The sequence below is a fragment of the Mesoplodon mirus genome (genome assembly GCF_964341445.2).
Source record: "Mesoplodon mirus genome assembly, chromosome: 13".
Taxonomy (NCBI): Eukaryota; Metazoa; Chordata; class Mammalia; order Artiodactyla; family Ziphiidae; genus Mesoplodon; species Mesoplodon mirus.
This window is the reverse complement of record NC_138989.1, coordinates 18,839,878-18,854,310: the sequence shown is the minus strand read 5'-3', so window position 1 is coordinate 18,854,310 and position 14,433 is coordinate 18,839,878. Positions and strand designations below refer to the sequence as shown.

General features: G+C 58.5%; 1 protein-coding gene across 1 annotated transcript in view; it reads right to left on the bottom strand.

The window, feature by feature from the left end:
• FAM222A (family with sequence similarity 222 member A) overlaps positions 1-13,092 on the bottom strand; it is a 55,527-nt gene extending 42,435 nt beyond the window's left edge. The window contains exon 1 of the mRNA XM_082641411.1: positions 13,008-13,092. The gene's annotated coding sequence lies outside the window, so the exon portion shown is untranslated. The remainder of the gene's footprint in view (positions 1-13,007) is intronic.
• Positions 13,093-14,433: the final 1,341 nt, after the last annotated feature.

The window sequence follows — 14,433 nt, the reverse complement described above, 5'->3', positions numbered from 1 at the left end:
AGCCTGAGTACGTGCAGGCACTGAGCTCGGCACATTACCTGCCCCCTGGCCCAGCATCCCTGATGCTCCCAGGGGTGGATTCTATTTCATCCTCATTTTTAAGCCAAGGGGATCGAAGCTCGGAGAAAGTTTAATGGGTAGGGCAGCCCTCAACAGGTCCCGGGCTTGGTCTCCACTAAAGCTGCAGCTGCTAGCCCAGAGCCTGGCCAGGATGGAGGGATGGAATGGACACCTGGTACCCTGTTGCCCAGGCAACAGAGACAGCCAGCAGCCTTCCTCAGGCCACCCCGGCAACTGAGGCGGCACCTCAAATTGCAGCTCTGGGTCCAGGCCCAAAAGGCAACTCCATGGGAAGAAAAGGCTTTGAAGTCGGCCAAATCCTGGCCCCAGGACCAGCTATTTGACTATGACAAGTGGCCTGTCCTGAGCCTCAGTGCCTTCACCTGTAAGTGGGACTATTGCCCTTGACCTGCAGGGATGGTGGAGTGTCTGGCCCAGTGCTGGCGCACAGTAGGCCCACGGCAAACCAGGTTAATGGCTGCCCTTGGCTCCTCTAGCAGCCGGGGCCCCCAGAAAACAAGAGGCAGGCAAATAATGGTGGAAGGCGGTGGCAGGGAGAAGATGACAGGCTCCCTGGCCAGTCCCTTGGGGATGGCGGCAGGCCTCTGTGGAGAATTCAGGCCTCCCTGGTCACACAGGGTGGCAGCTGGCAGCACCCCTCCCCCACTGAGCACCACACAAAGGGGCCTCTATTCCTGCTCTGAGCATTTGTCCCTGGCCCGCTGGGCTGCAGCGCCTCTCCCCACTCCACTGGCTGCCCCGCCTGGCCCAAGCCTGCCCAAGCCTACACAAAGGCCTGTGTGTCCCTGCCGAGCCAGCCTGGCCTCAGAAGACCCCATCCACAGAGAGCTAGAGAGCTCAAAAGGGTCCTGGGGAGGGTTCGTAGAGTTGGCCAGGCCTCACATCCAGGCCACTGATGGGGATGGGGCTGAAAAGGCATGAGAAGGGCTTTGGAGTGGCTAAACCTGAATCTGGCTCCAGCTTCCCCACCTCCTAGCTCTGCAGCCCTAGATCAGTTTGGACCTCAGTTTTCTCATCTGTACAATGGAGGCAATGATGACAACCTGCCCAACTTTCTGGGCAGTGGAGGGTTTGGTTAGGTATGCGGGCCTGGCATGCAGTTAGCACCCAGCACCTCCGAGGCAGATTAGAGGCAACTGGGGGAGGGGGCGGCGGGCGGCATCCCCCTATAGACCACTCCCCTCACTACCTCCATCCAGCAAGGTCTGCGTCTTTTGGTGACGTCCCTCAGGCCTGGGCCTGAGCCCCTTACTACCCCTGGCCCATCTGCAGGCAGTGGGATGACAGCAGCTACTGTTTATGAAAACACCTACTGTGTGCCGGGACCTTTAGCTCCATCATCTCCTTCTGACCCTACAGTTACCCTGGGAGGGCACAGCAGGGTGGGCTCTGGAGTCCAGCGATCCTGGCTCCACCACTTCTGGCTGTGAGACTCCGGGCCTCACACTCCCTGTTGCTAAGAACAGCAGCCCGCCCTCAAAGGGTCCATGTAACAACTAAATGAGAAAAAGCCTACTTCATGCCTGCAGCCCAGAGCTTGGCCCCAGTCAGCTTGAAATCCTGACCTACTGGGCTATGACCCCCAACTCACAGGTGGGGAAACTGAGGCCCGGCTGGCAAATGGCACAGGGCCTGGCATGCAGGGGGAGGGCAATAAACCTGATGGATCATTCTAAGAGATGGGATTCAAAGCCAAAGTCTGGTGAACACTGAGTCCCTCTTTTCTCCTTGAGGATTCTGCAGACGTATTTTAGGCGTTTTTTTTTTTTTCTTCTTCTTTTTTTCTTGTTTCACAGTCATCCTCAGCCTGTGAAGGGTACGGCTGGAGACCTGGGCCAGGCGCATGACCCATCTCCCTGGCTGACCCCTAGGAGCCCTCATCCTGCCAACACAAAGTCCCCCTTTCTCCCTTCCATGGGCGCGGGGCGGCCAAGTGAACAGCAGAATCCCAAGTAATTAAGCCGGCGTGCACCATCCGGGCGCCCGGGAACACTGTGGAGTTTCCCTTTTATGTTTATAGCAATTGTATGAAAATGTGCAACACGGAGCGGCACCAGCTGACAAATGAGATGAAACAGACAGGATTCCGGGCCGGCTTTTTTCCGGCCCTGATTGGCATTAATTGTGAGCGTTTACAAAGCACAACTCGGCGCCTGACATTTGCTTCAAGCGAACGTTTCCTTCTAATAGTTCTAATGATTACAACGGGAGCTGGTGATCACTGCCAGGTGGGGAATGGGCTGCCTGGTGTCTGCCCTGGGCTCCTGCCAGGGGCCTGGCTGGCCTGTGCTTGCCCAGGTCCCAGGGGTCCCCTTTCCCCCGCTACCTGTTGCAGGAGGGCTGCCCCAAGTACCGGGCCTCAGGCACCAGGACCCCAGCATGCGGCCTGTAGCTGCCAGTTTGTGAAGTTGATGGGGAAAGCCACTGGCACAGGGATCCTGGTGCAGACCTGGGGGAGCTAGAGGGCAGGGGAGGAGGGAGGAGCAGCACACTTGGCTGGCCTGGCTCTGCGGCTGCAGGGGCTGAGTTTCCTCAGTTTACAAGGGACTAGGAAGGACCCCACAAACGCTGCCTGCTGTTTCCTTGCCGTGTGACCTTGGCTGAATCCCTTCCCCACTCTGGGCCTAACCTTCCTCACCTACAATGTGAGGGCCAGGAACATGGTCAGATCAGAGTTCCGGTCCCAACTCGGGCCTCTTTCCAGCTGCATGACCTTGGGAGAGGCCCTGGCTCTCTCTGGGCCTCAGTTTTCCCCATCAGTAGAATGGAACTCATAATCCCCACAGTTTGCAGAGTGGTTTCTAGACTCCAATAGAAAGGGTGTAAAAACCCTGAGTTTCTGGCTGGCCTGGAGCCTGTGTCTCATTCCCTCCCCAGAGAGTCCTCCAAATACTTCACTCACTCATGCATGCATTCATTCACTCACTGACTTATTCATTCAATAAACATCGAGTGTCCTGATTAGGAACCTGGGAAGACATCAGTGAACAAAGACCTTCACTTGGGGAAGAGATATGACAGACAGATAACAGAGCTTTTCACATGCAGTATCGCATCCACTTCTTATCCCCATTTTACAGAGGAAAAAACTGAGGCATGGAGGGGAAAAAAACAACAGTCTGACATCCCCCAGCTGGGATGAGGTGGTACGGCAACAGAACCCTAGCAGGCTGCTCCAGAGGTGAGTGCTCTCAGATGACCAGCCCACTCAGCCCTTCCTGAGGTCCCAAGGAGCGCTGATCCCATGGACAGGGCTCATCTGCCCAGCCGGGCTGGGCACCATGCCAGGTGACCAGGACCAATAGGAAGAGCAGAGTCTGTGAGGCCTGGGCAGCCTGGGGGAAATGAATTCCTGGGGCTGCATTTCCTGGGCTAGAAACAGAAGAAGAGGCGCCTCGTTCCGGGAGCCCCACTCATGCCCACATTTGCATCGACACTGCGCAGTGCCCATTCCATGCCAAGAAAGAACAGCAGATACTGGGACAGCTCCATGGCATGTGCAAAGGCCCGGAGCCCAGAGAAAACCCAGTGGGTTCAGGAACTTCTGGCAGTTTGCTGAGGCCAAAAAAGCCTTGTCTCAGCAGTCAGGCCCCACGCGGCCTGCTCAACCCTGCCCCACCTAGCCCCCTGACTTTGCCAGGCCCACACTAAAGGAAGCCCCCAGGGTGGATCCCAGCTCCATGCTTGGCTCCAGCCAGAAAAACCCTGGCAAATGTTTCTTTTGGAGTCAGTTTGGGGGATGGGGCAGGGAGAAACGTTTTTTCTTTTTTATGGGAATTTTTTTTTCCCTTTTGCATATGGTGGCACAGATGGGCCCATGATCCATAAAAGCTGTTTGCAATTAAACTCCCACTTTGCACGGCTGGATTTGTCAGTTGTGTGAACCACAAGCACGGGGCTCCACACTGACGGGGAGATGGGACTTGGGGCAGGGCGGGGCCACGTTCTGCAGGACGGTTGGAGGCCCACGAACCTGCTCTGGGCTTGTGGCCCAAGATGACGGTGTGTTGAGACAGCCATGCCAGCTCCCTCTCTGGGCATCCCCCAGCCCTCGCCAGGAGTCGGAGTGTGGCCAGGCAGCTGGGGTGGGGCTTGGCAGGGCTCCCCTGCCCAGCGGAGACTTGGCCAGTGCTGGGTGCCCCGGCTGTGTGGGTAATGAGGGTGGAGGGGGGGAGGTAACCACCACTCCGCCCCTGCCAGAGACTGGGGCTGGGACCCAGGACAGGCAGGAGTGTGGTCGGGCAGCACGAGCCATAATGGGGGTCCAGCGGGCAGAGTGCAATGCCAGGTTCAAGGTTGAGGAGCCAGAACCTCTGGCCCAGTTGGCAGAAAGGATATCAGGTGGTGCCAGGAAGAGCTGCCGAGGGCCAGAGCTGGCTCCTTCCTCATCCCCAGGGGAACTGGCAAAGCCTCTTTGTACCTCTTGGAAGCAGGGAGGGAAATCGAGGCAGTCACTAAGAATATCTCAAGGGCCTGGGCTTCCCCTTGCCACACCAAGGGACCCTCTGCACTTGGAGCCATTTCCAAGGGCTTCCAAAGTGGAGGTGAGGGGCCTGAACCCCTTCCACTAGTCCTGGCCTCAAAATGCCACCCCAGCTGCCACACTGGCATGCCTGCTTAATTTGGGTTAATAAATGCATCATTTGGCTTTGGGAAATCCCACGTTCACTAATAATTGTTCCCCCATGAAAAGAAATAAGGCCCCGATACCCCCTTTCCCCTCAACCCCTCCAAGCTGGGAAAGAAAAGTCATAAAAATAGCTTGTTATCTCACCTATTGAGGCCCCGACTGGATGTTACTGCTAATTGGGTATAACATCCTTGTCTTGTTCTCTTAGAAGCTAAATCAAGAAAGCGCCACTGCTGTGAACTAATTATATCTCCGGCCTGCAGCCTGCAGCTTGTCTCTCCCTTTATTGAGTTAAAAAATGGTCACGAACCTTCATCTTTTATCCCCACCAAGCGCTGGGTCCAGGCTGCCTGCCACGCCTGGTGGTGAGGAGGGCGGACAGCCCTGGGGGAAGGTCTAGGAGGGCTTTGGGGACACGCAGCAGGGTTGGGGAGGGCGGGAAGTCTCTGCCCCAGGTACCTGCCTGGTTCCCTTCCCCAGCCCTCACCCCCAGGCCTGGTGTTCAACTTTTCCTGGAGAGAGAGACTCTGGCCTCTCTCCTCCTTGCAGCTGGGCCCACGGGAACACCAGGAGCGTTTCAGCCCGGTAAGCATTTTCATTCATTGATTCATTCAACAAACATTTCTTGGATGCCTACCTACTATGTGCCAGGCAAGGTTCTAGGCTAAAGCCTCCAGTAGATCAGAGGTAGCCCCAAGCACCAGCTGACCTCACCCTGGGTTCATGGAGGCGCTGAATAAATACACTTAGACAGGATTGGATCATTCCTCTGCTCTAAGATCTGCCATAGTCCCCTACCATGGGAGGGCAAAGTCTAAATACCAAGACCACCACAGTCTCCTCCACAGCCCCGTCCCCTCCCACATTCCAGCCACATCCAGCCATACACTAGACCCTCAACCTAAACACTCTTGCCTGTGGCCTCTGAGCTGCTTCTCATGCTGTTCCCTTCACCTAAAAGGACTCCCTTCCCTTTCCCAGAAGGCCCAGCTCTGCCTGTCAGAAGTCCACCAGCCTTTAAGGCCTTGGCCTTTAATGACACCTCCTCCAGGAAGGCTGCCCGGTCTGTCCCAGGCTGTGGACTTCAAGACCTGGATTTGAATGCCAGCTCAGCCACTGAGTAAGTATGTAACCCTGCTCTGCTTAATGACTCTTAGCCTCAGTTTCCACATCTCTAAAATGGGTTAAGACTTCTTCCTAGGAGTGCTGAGAGGCACACTGCAGGTGCTCTGGGGAATGATGAAAGAGAGGGTGCCCAGGAAGGACCTGGCTCTCAGGAAGAGCTCAATAAATGCTATTATTATTATCCAGACTGAAAGCATCTACAATCTGCTTACAGCACTCCATGCTGAGCATGTGATGGGCTGTGCAACTCTGGGAGTTGGAGGAAGGTAACAGACTCTCTCACACCTCAACAGTCTTCATGGCTGAAGAACAACCCATATCCTCAGAGGAGATTCCCCAGAAATCCCTCGCTCTGGTACCCTGGTCCTCTGAACCATACAAAGATGGGCTAAAGGGATCCCTGAGCTTATTGAGGCCAGGCAGGCAAGCAGGCTTCAGCATATAGGCCCCACTGATTGGCTGGTGCCACCTGCCCAGAGCCCTCCCTGGCAAGAACCCAAGGTCAGGGGAAGCACTCAGTGGGGGAAGAGGGCAGCAACTGACTGGCGATGTCTGCCAAGGGCACAGCAGTGTAAAGCAAGCCAGACCTGCCACGGATTTGCTATCCTTGACATCTTACAAAGGACACAGCTGAGGCCAGGCTAGAGTGGAGGTGAATTGCTCAAGGTTGTGAGCTCATGAAAGCAACAGCTGGCCCAGAACTGGTCCCCTTAGCTCCTGCCCAAGGATCCTCCTGTGACAGCCCCACCCAGACCAGCACCCTCACAGGCAGAGGACAGGCAAAAGCTTGTGTGGATAACGAAGGGGATTCTGTTGACCTGCCATGTGGCCCTGGGCTGAGCCTCAGTTTCACCATTTACACAACAGGGACAAAAGCTTGCTGAGTCTCAGTTTCTCCGTTTACAAACAGGGACAAAAACACCCTTCCCAAAACCACATGAGGATGTGGTTGCCAAAGCGGAAAGCTCTGTCTGGTACACAGCAGACACCAGCCGTGTCCTGTGATTCCCATAATAGGTGAAGGTGTTTAGACAGAAGCCCCCAAAGCTAGCAATAGAAAGTGCCTCCTCCTCCAGGGAGCCCTCCCTGAATACTACTGCTGGAAGTAGTCATTTCCACCTCTGATTTCCTAGCGTGCTTTTGAAAGACTGGGGGCCCCAGAGGGCAGGGGCCATATCTGGCTTGTTCACTGATGTCACCCCGCCTCTGGCACAGTGCCTGCACACTGTGAATTCCTACCCATTGTACTGTGATGGTGTGTCTAAAGCCTCACCACCTCTCAAGGCAACTGGGCTTGTTCATCTTTGCATCCCCAGCTCCTGGCAGGGAGCCTAGCACAGAGCGGTGAATCTCCCGGAATGAACGGATGAATAAAGAGCAAAAATAGCAGTTCCTGTTTACTGCCCGCTTGCTGTCAGTTCCTGCCAAGCCTCACAGCTGCCCTCCAAAGTGGACCTCTGGCCCATCTGACAGATGAGGAGACTGAGGTCACGCAGATGCTGAGGGGCAAAGCCGAGCCCCCAGTTCAGGCCTGGGGACTGCAGGCCAGGAGGCTCTGCCACCTCTGCCTCTACCAGTGCCAAGCTCAGGCCTGGACCCTGCGGGGCAGCTGCCCCTGCCTTGGCAGCGAACCCTGGAGCAGACAGCTGGTGGCTGGACCTCCCTCCTCCTCCCCCTCCTCGGCCCCCTGCCCCACAGACTCTAGGTCAGTAAGTTCTGAGTCGTTAAGTCCCCATCCTCAGGAGCCTGTTCACAGCCAGCCTCGGCCTTACCCTCTGACCTCCCAGGCCTTTGTCCCCTGTGCCCTCTGCACAATGGCAGGGGCTCCCAGGGCCCCAAACAGCTGCTGTGGCCGGGATGCTGGTTTGTTGTGAGGCCAGGATGACTGGCTGGTCCTGGGCCTGAGCCCACCTAGCTCTGAAAGACTCAGTCAAGCTCCCCCAAGCACTGCGCACACTCAAGCTCATCCCACCCACAAGCCTGTGAGAAAACTGCTATTACGCCCTTGAACAGATGAGGCAAGTGAGGCCCAGAGAGGCAAAGTGACTTGTCTGAGGACACACAGCCAGCGAGAATGGAGCTAAGGTTCGTCCCAGTCTGCAACGCCCAAGCCCCTACAGAGGCTGCCAGACTGACCTACGGGCACCCAGATCATATTGCACCCCTCCCTGCCAGACACCTTCACTGGCTTCTGGCTGCTCTTCCCCTGGACAAGTCAGGTACTTGGCGCAACACTCCCTCCTAGCTTAACTCCCTTTTACCTCTGCCCTCTTATAAGCTCCCCCTGCCCCTTTGGTCAAGCCCCTGGGTTCTCAAACTCTCTCCTAGGGACATCCCCATTCACTCCATACTGGGCAGATCCACCCAGTCTTCAGGGCCCAGAGCAAAAGCCTCCTCTGCAGGAAGCCCTCCGCGACCAGCTGTAGTCTTCCCCTCCTCGGTGTCTCTCCTCCAGCCCTGCTCCGGCTCTGTCTCTAATTCGAGTCCGTTGCAGACTCATCTTACTCCCCATGGAGGCTGCAGGCCATCTGATTCCTTAGAGCTTTGCCACCCAGACAGTGGCCAGCAGGGTGCCCTCACCCAGGCTGATGCCCCTTGTTTACCAAATGGAAACACAAAGGGGTGAGGGAGAGGGGAGCTGGAACCCATGCCTGCCCTTTCACCCTTCTCACTGCCCACGCTGCACCCCTATTTCTGGCCATCAACAGACCTCACACTCCTGCCCCTCCCTGGCTGTGTGACTTTGGGTAGTAATGTACTCTCTCTGTGCCCCTGTTTCCTCCCTGGTAAAATGGGGGTAGTAATAGCATCTGCATTTCTTAGGGCTATGACATAAACCCTGGGAGGTATCAGACAGGAATGATTACTATTATTATGTCTGTCTACACCCCACTCCAGTGGCCAGCGCATGAATTTAGGGTCAGAGAGACTTAGGTCCCGACCGACCACTTTAATTCTGGGCAGGTGGCTCATCCCCAGGACCTCTATTTTCCCCATCTCTAAAATGGTACTAACTCTGCCCCTAGGAATGCAACCCGCCACGCGCCGCCCCCCCCCAACCCCGGCCTTTTGTTCCAGGCACGCAGTAGGCATTCAGATATTTCTCAACTAACAAACCAACCAACGGCCCAGGTGGAAGGAATCCCTCCCCCTTCCAGCCTCCTCCCTCACCCCACTCCTCCAGCCTCCAGAATCCCCCTCCCCACCCCCAGCCCGTGCAGACTAAAATAGTCATTAGGCAGATTTCAAAAGATGTCAGTAGCTTATAATTATAGTCGACATCCTTCTGAGATAAAAGTGATTACCTTGGATGCAAATCACTTAGCAACCAATCAGGGCGGTGGGCGGCGCCCGCAGAGGTGACCGGCCAGCGCGCAGCCCTCCTCCCGCAGCCCGCCCCGCACAAGGCAGAGAAAGCGCACAATAGCTCTTGACTCGCAAATGGGTTAACACAATAAAGGCGGCTCCGGCCGCTGCTGGGGGAGAGCAGCAATCCCCGGCCCGCGGGAGGTAATAAGGCGGCCCTTTTGTGTGCGCCTCCCCGTTCTCACCCCCGCCCCCGAGCCCAGAGGAATCTCCGCCCGATTGAATTACGGTCCATGAATATGAGCTGCTCCGCTAGCTTCCTCCGGTTTGTGAGGGACTGGAAGGCGGAGGGGGCAGAAGGGAGATTGGGCAGGGGGGCCCCTGGCCAAGCCCCAGGCCTCCAATGGCTCACATGGGAGCCACGTGTGCTCACCACGTGGGGTGCTCTGGGAAGGTGGGTGGGAGACACGGCATAGGCAGCTGGAAGGGTTCGGGTCCCTGACCTGCCCTAGGGTCTTTGATCTTTGGCTCCAAGAGGGACTGGGAGAGCCATTCAAGGCCCTGTTCTGAGGATGAGGCTACCAGTGGCCATGAGAATGTGCATTTATGGAGGGCTTATGGTATGCCATCGCCTGTGCTCAGCCCTCACTGAATTCCTAACACGAGGCTGGGCAGTGGATGCTATTATCTGCTTCTTCTCACAGATGAGGAAACTGAGGCTCAGAGAGGCAAAGCTACTCACCCAAGGTCACACAGCCAACAAGGTGGACCCACTCCACAGCCTGGCTCTTAATCACGAGCCACTGGGCGTTAAGAAACCCAGCCCAGTGCAGCCCCGGTCCAGAGCAACTGTGAAGCTCAGAAGGGATAGGGCGTGGGTGAGCTTATATGGAATTAGACCTGTGATGAGGATTACTGCGGGTGGAAGGCAGGGAGCTCACCTTGAGAGAGGAGACTGCTCAGAGAGCTGAGAAGGTTTCCACCCCCCCACCCCCGCCCCGGACTGGAAGGGATGTCCAGGGTCTCCGTCACTGTCAAGGGAGCCCTCACTGGATCCTCCCTCTCCCTGCTTAAATCTCTCCCATCACCTCAGCCTCCAGGACACACCCACCCCAGGGCCACCTCTTCCCCTCAACAGCACACTCCAGCACTCAGGCTTGCTATATGGCCACTCCTAATGCCCAGAACACTTTTCCACTCCCCTGCCTGGCAGGTCTCTATTTGTCCTTTCTGAGACTCACATGGTACCCATGCTATAGGGCCCTTCCTGACCCTCAGGCTGGGTTGGGAGCCAAAGCTATCATTGCGCCACCAACATCCTTGACTTCCCCACCAGCTGAGGGCCAATCAAGAGGGTGCCCAGAATGGCTGAGGGCAGACTCACACCCCTCCCCGAGGTAAGCCCAGAAGGGCAGGTGACAAGGAGCCTAGGGCTCGCTCTCTTGACCCTTCCTGGCAGGGAGGTTTCATGCCATACCTTTCTTACCCCAGTATTGGAGAAAGGGGTGCTGGAGGTGAGGGGAACAGGCTGCTCACACGGCCAGGACAGAAGTTGCTACTCTGCTCAACACTGTCCTGTAGGTAATGGGGAAGCAGGATTCAAACCCGGGTTTCAGTGTGGGAAGGCATCGCAGTGCCTCCATAGCAGATGGCCCCTGAGTCTTACAGGGACCCTTGTCCAACAAGTGGGGGTGCCTCCCTCCACCCATGGAAGGGGGTGGGAAGACCTGGGGACTCAGGAGCCAAGGCAGTTCAGAGCTGAACCTCTGCAGCTGCCTGGCTGAGCACCTGTAGCCTGTTGCTTCCTCTGTTTGGGCCTCAGTTTCCTCATCTGTAAAATGGGCCACAGCACATAAGCTACTCCAAAGAGTAACTGAGATCCTGTAAAATGCCAGGCACGTAGGAGACGCCGGGTAAGCTGGCACTCCCTCCTGCTTGTCGCCTGGTGCTATTGCCAAGCCCAGGGAAGGGAACAGAAGGAATTGCCCAATTCTGACAGCCTCTCCCTCTGCCTTGGCTGTGGAAGTGTAAATACTCCACGGAGGACCTCCGACTGCCTGTGTTTGTGGATCTCTGGCACGCACTCCGAGTTTGTTTCTAAACTGGGAAGCTTCTAGAGGCAGCGCAAACAGCCCTTCTGCCCACCTCTCCCGCTTCTACCCCCATCTGCCGTTGCTCCGTCCTTGGAAGCCTGTGTGTTTAACGACACCATTTCAGCTGGAAATATCATCTCCCTGCCAAGCCCCCCAAAGCAGCTCCACTGATACTTATCGACCTGTTAAATCTAGCTAGATAGCCTGGCAGGAGAACAGGGGGAAAAAAAAGCTCACTACGTAGAGACTGGGGCCTGGCTTCTCATAATGACCGCCACACACTCCCCTCTGCTGGCACCCCACCCCGCACTGCTTAAGCAATGACACAGTTCTCTAACCTTTTCCTAGAAATGTGATCACAGCAGTTTCACCCACATCCGACACCAGCAGCAACTGCTGGAAGGAACTTAGAAGAGGAATCAAAGAGCCAGCAGCAGAATGCTGCTCTGAGCCTTCACAAGGAACAGGGCCAGGGCTGGGGTGTGGCAGGGAAGAGAGGGCTGCCGCCTGACCCCCATCAAAGCTGGCCCCTGGCAGGGGCACACTTTATTCAGACCTTGGCGCTGATGGGCCTGACTTACCCTCCATTCACTTAATGAGCACCACACTGTGCTTGTCAAATCATCTTAAACACCAAGAGGAGAGTGGGGCAGTCAAGAGTTCAGGCTTGGCCAAGGCCCTGCCATCTTGGGGTCGAGCAGCAGGGGGAACCCCTGGACTGGAGGGGCAGCAAGCAGCAGCTCCCCTGCACCTTCCCTGGCTGGGGGTGGGTCACCCCTGTTTCCCTGAGCAGAAGTAGCCTGCTTTAAGGCTGGGGGCCCACATCACTCTGGGGACCCTGGGAACTTCAGCCTGCTGGTTGGGGTTCAGGGAGCTCTCCTCTGTAGCATCCCCTTTTGAAAGCAGAAAGTTGCTCTGCTTGGGAGTCCTGTGCCCCCAGGCACTGCCAGGCTATATGGGCAAAGCTAAACACCTGTCTTTGGGGGGAGGAGCATCAGCAGGGACAGCTGGCACTGCCTCCCTCCCCCACCCCATCGGGGCGCTGGGGATTTAGGTCAGAGGACTGCAGTTGGAGGTGGGGGAAGTCTGCTTTCACCCCTCCACTAATCAAAGGCATCCAGCCTCGCCCCAGGTTACCACGACCCCGCCCCCTCCGGCCTCGGGTCAGGACAAGTCGCGTCGCCACGGCAACCGCAGCGACGTCAGAGGTCTGGCAGTGACGTCACGCCGTGACCCCACTGGGGAAACCATCGTCCCTGCGAGCTCTTTGTAGGAACGCGGCGGTAAGGTGAATCCTGCTACAGTCCAGCCTCAGAGGGCACAATCCTCAACGCAGCCACCTGCATGGTCGGGACACCACGTCCCCCTCTGAGCTAATGTCCCTTGAAGATTTCAGAGGCTACTCGGGAGAAGCCCAAGGTGTCCCATCCTGGGTGCTCCCCCAACCCCTCTAAGACGCAAGAACTCCCGGGGAATTTTCGGGTGATTGAGCTGCTACCTTTGTCTGTTGGCTTTAGGGGTGGGGTGACCTTTCCTCTCCGGCAGATGCCCCACCCAGGGCTCTGCCGGAGTCCTCACAACGAGCCCCCCGTGTCCACTCTGGCCGACAGGCCGGTCTAGACAAGTTGTGCGCGGGGAGAAAGGGGCAGACAAGGGCCACTGCTGCTTCAGGATCCCCCAACAGCCCAGGGCCTCTTTATTTCCAATCTGGCTGCCCCGACGCCAGAGGGTGCCCCCAGCTTCACCCCGGAACCCCGCCCCGCGGAACTCACCTAATCAGCCAGGCCGTCGAAGGGCACCAGGTTTCAGCGGCTACGACTCTCCGCTCGCCGGGTCGCAGCCATGCAGAGGCGGCAGAGGCTGCCTGAGGAAGCCCCCTTTGGGGGCCGATGCCTCTCTCCGGGTGGGAAGAGACGCTGTCGGTGTGGTCTATCCAGGCGCCGGCCCACGCCGTCCGAAGTCGGGGGTTGGGATTTTCTCGGCTCAGCGGGGGTCGTGTCCGCCCGGGGTCCGGGTCGCGTGGGCGCTCAGGCGGCGCATCCTCGCCGGGGGCCTGTGCTCACAGCGTCCGGCGGGCGGCGCTGCGCCTCCCCTCGGGGTCCCGCTCGGGGCTGCAGCTCCCCGGGGCGCCCTCTCTGCCCGCGCCAGGAGCCCGGCCACCACGGCTCCTCTCGCCGGCCCCAGCTGCAGCCTGTCTTTGTTGCTTCCTCTCGCTCGACCGCCCGCCCGTGGCTTGCAGCCCCCCGGTTCGCCCGAGGGTGGGGGGGGTCGCCTCCTCCGAGGCTGCACGCACCTGCAGCGGCCCGGCTCCTCGCTGGGCATGCACCGGCCCCCGCAGGTTGCAAAGAGAGGCGGCGAGAATGCACCGGCCCCTCCTCCTCCTGCTCGGAGCCCCGGGTGTGGGGGGAGGGGAAGCCGGAGAGCAGCGGCAGCCGCGGCGGCGGCAGCGGGCGGTGGAGGCTCGGGTGCAGCCCTGGGGGCCTCGGCACCGAGAAATAACCGGTCCGGGTGGCGCTGGGCGGATGTGAGGACGGCCCGGAGGATGGTGTACTGGGCGTTCGAGCTCTCGAGCTGCAGCAGGGGCGGCGCGCGCTGGGCTCTCACGCGCCCATGGCCCCGGGCGGCGCGTGGGGGCTCCCGGGGCCTCAGCCTCAAGCCGCCTGGCGCGCGCCGGCGCCTCGTCTCGCCTCGGGCCCGGGTGCCGCGCGCCGCGCCCCACAGGCGGCGTGCCCGGCTCTTCGCCTCCCCCGGGTGCCGCGCGCAGCCTCTCGACGGAACCGTCAGCCCTGCAGTCCTGCCCGCTGCTTCGCTCCGGTCCGACTGACAGGCGCTAGCGCCCGCAGCCGCAGCCGCGTCTCGCCCCCCGCCCGCCCCCTGCGGCCTGGCCCAATCAGCGGCGGCCGAGAGGCGGTTACCAGGGTGACGCGGCGCCGCGTCCTGCGGGGGGCGGAGCCGGGGGCCGCCACGCGCGCTTTTCGCGGCAAAATTCAAAGGCCGGCAGGGCGGCTCTCCAACCTCCTCCCCCAAGCTGGGGCGAGGCGGAGCCTGCCTCGCGAGGACTGCAACTCCCGGCATGCAGCGCGCCAGCGCTGGTCGTAGGGGCCCCAACTGGGAGCGCAGGGCATGCTGGTACTTGTAGTCCCTTTGTCGGGAAAGAGGAGTGGAAAAATCGGTATCATTTTATTGAGCAAGTATTTG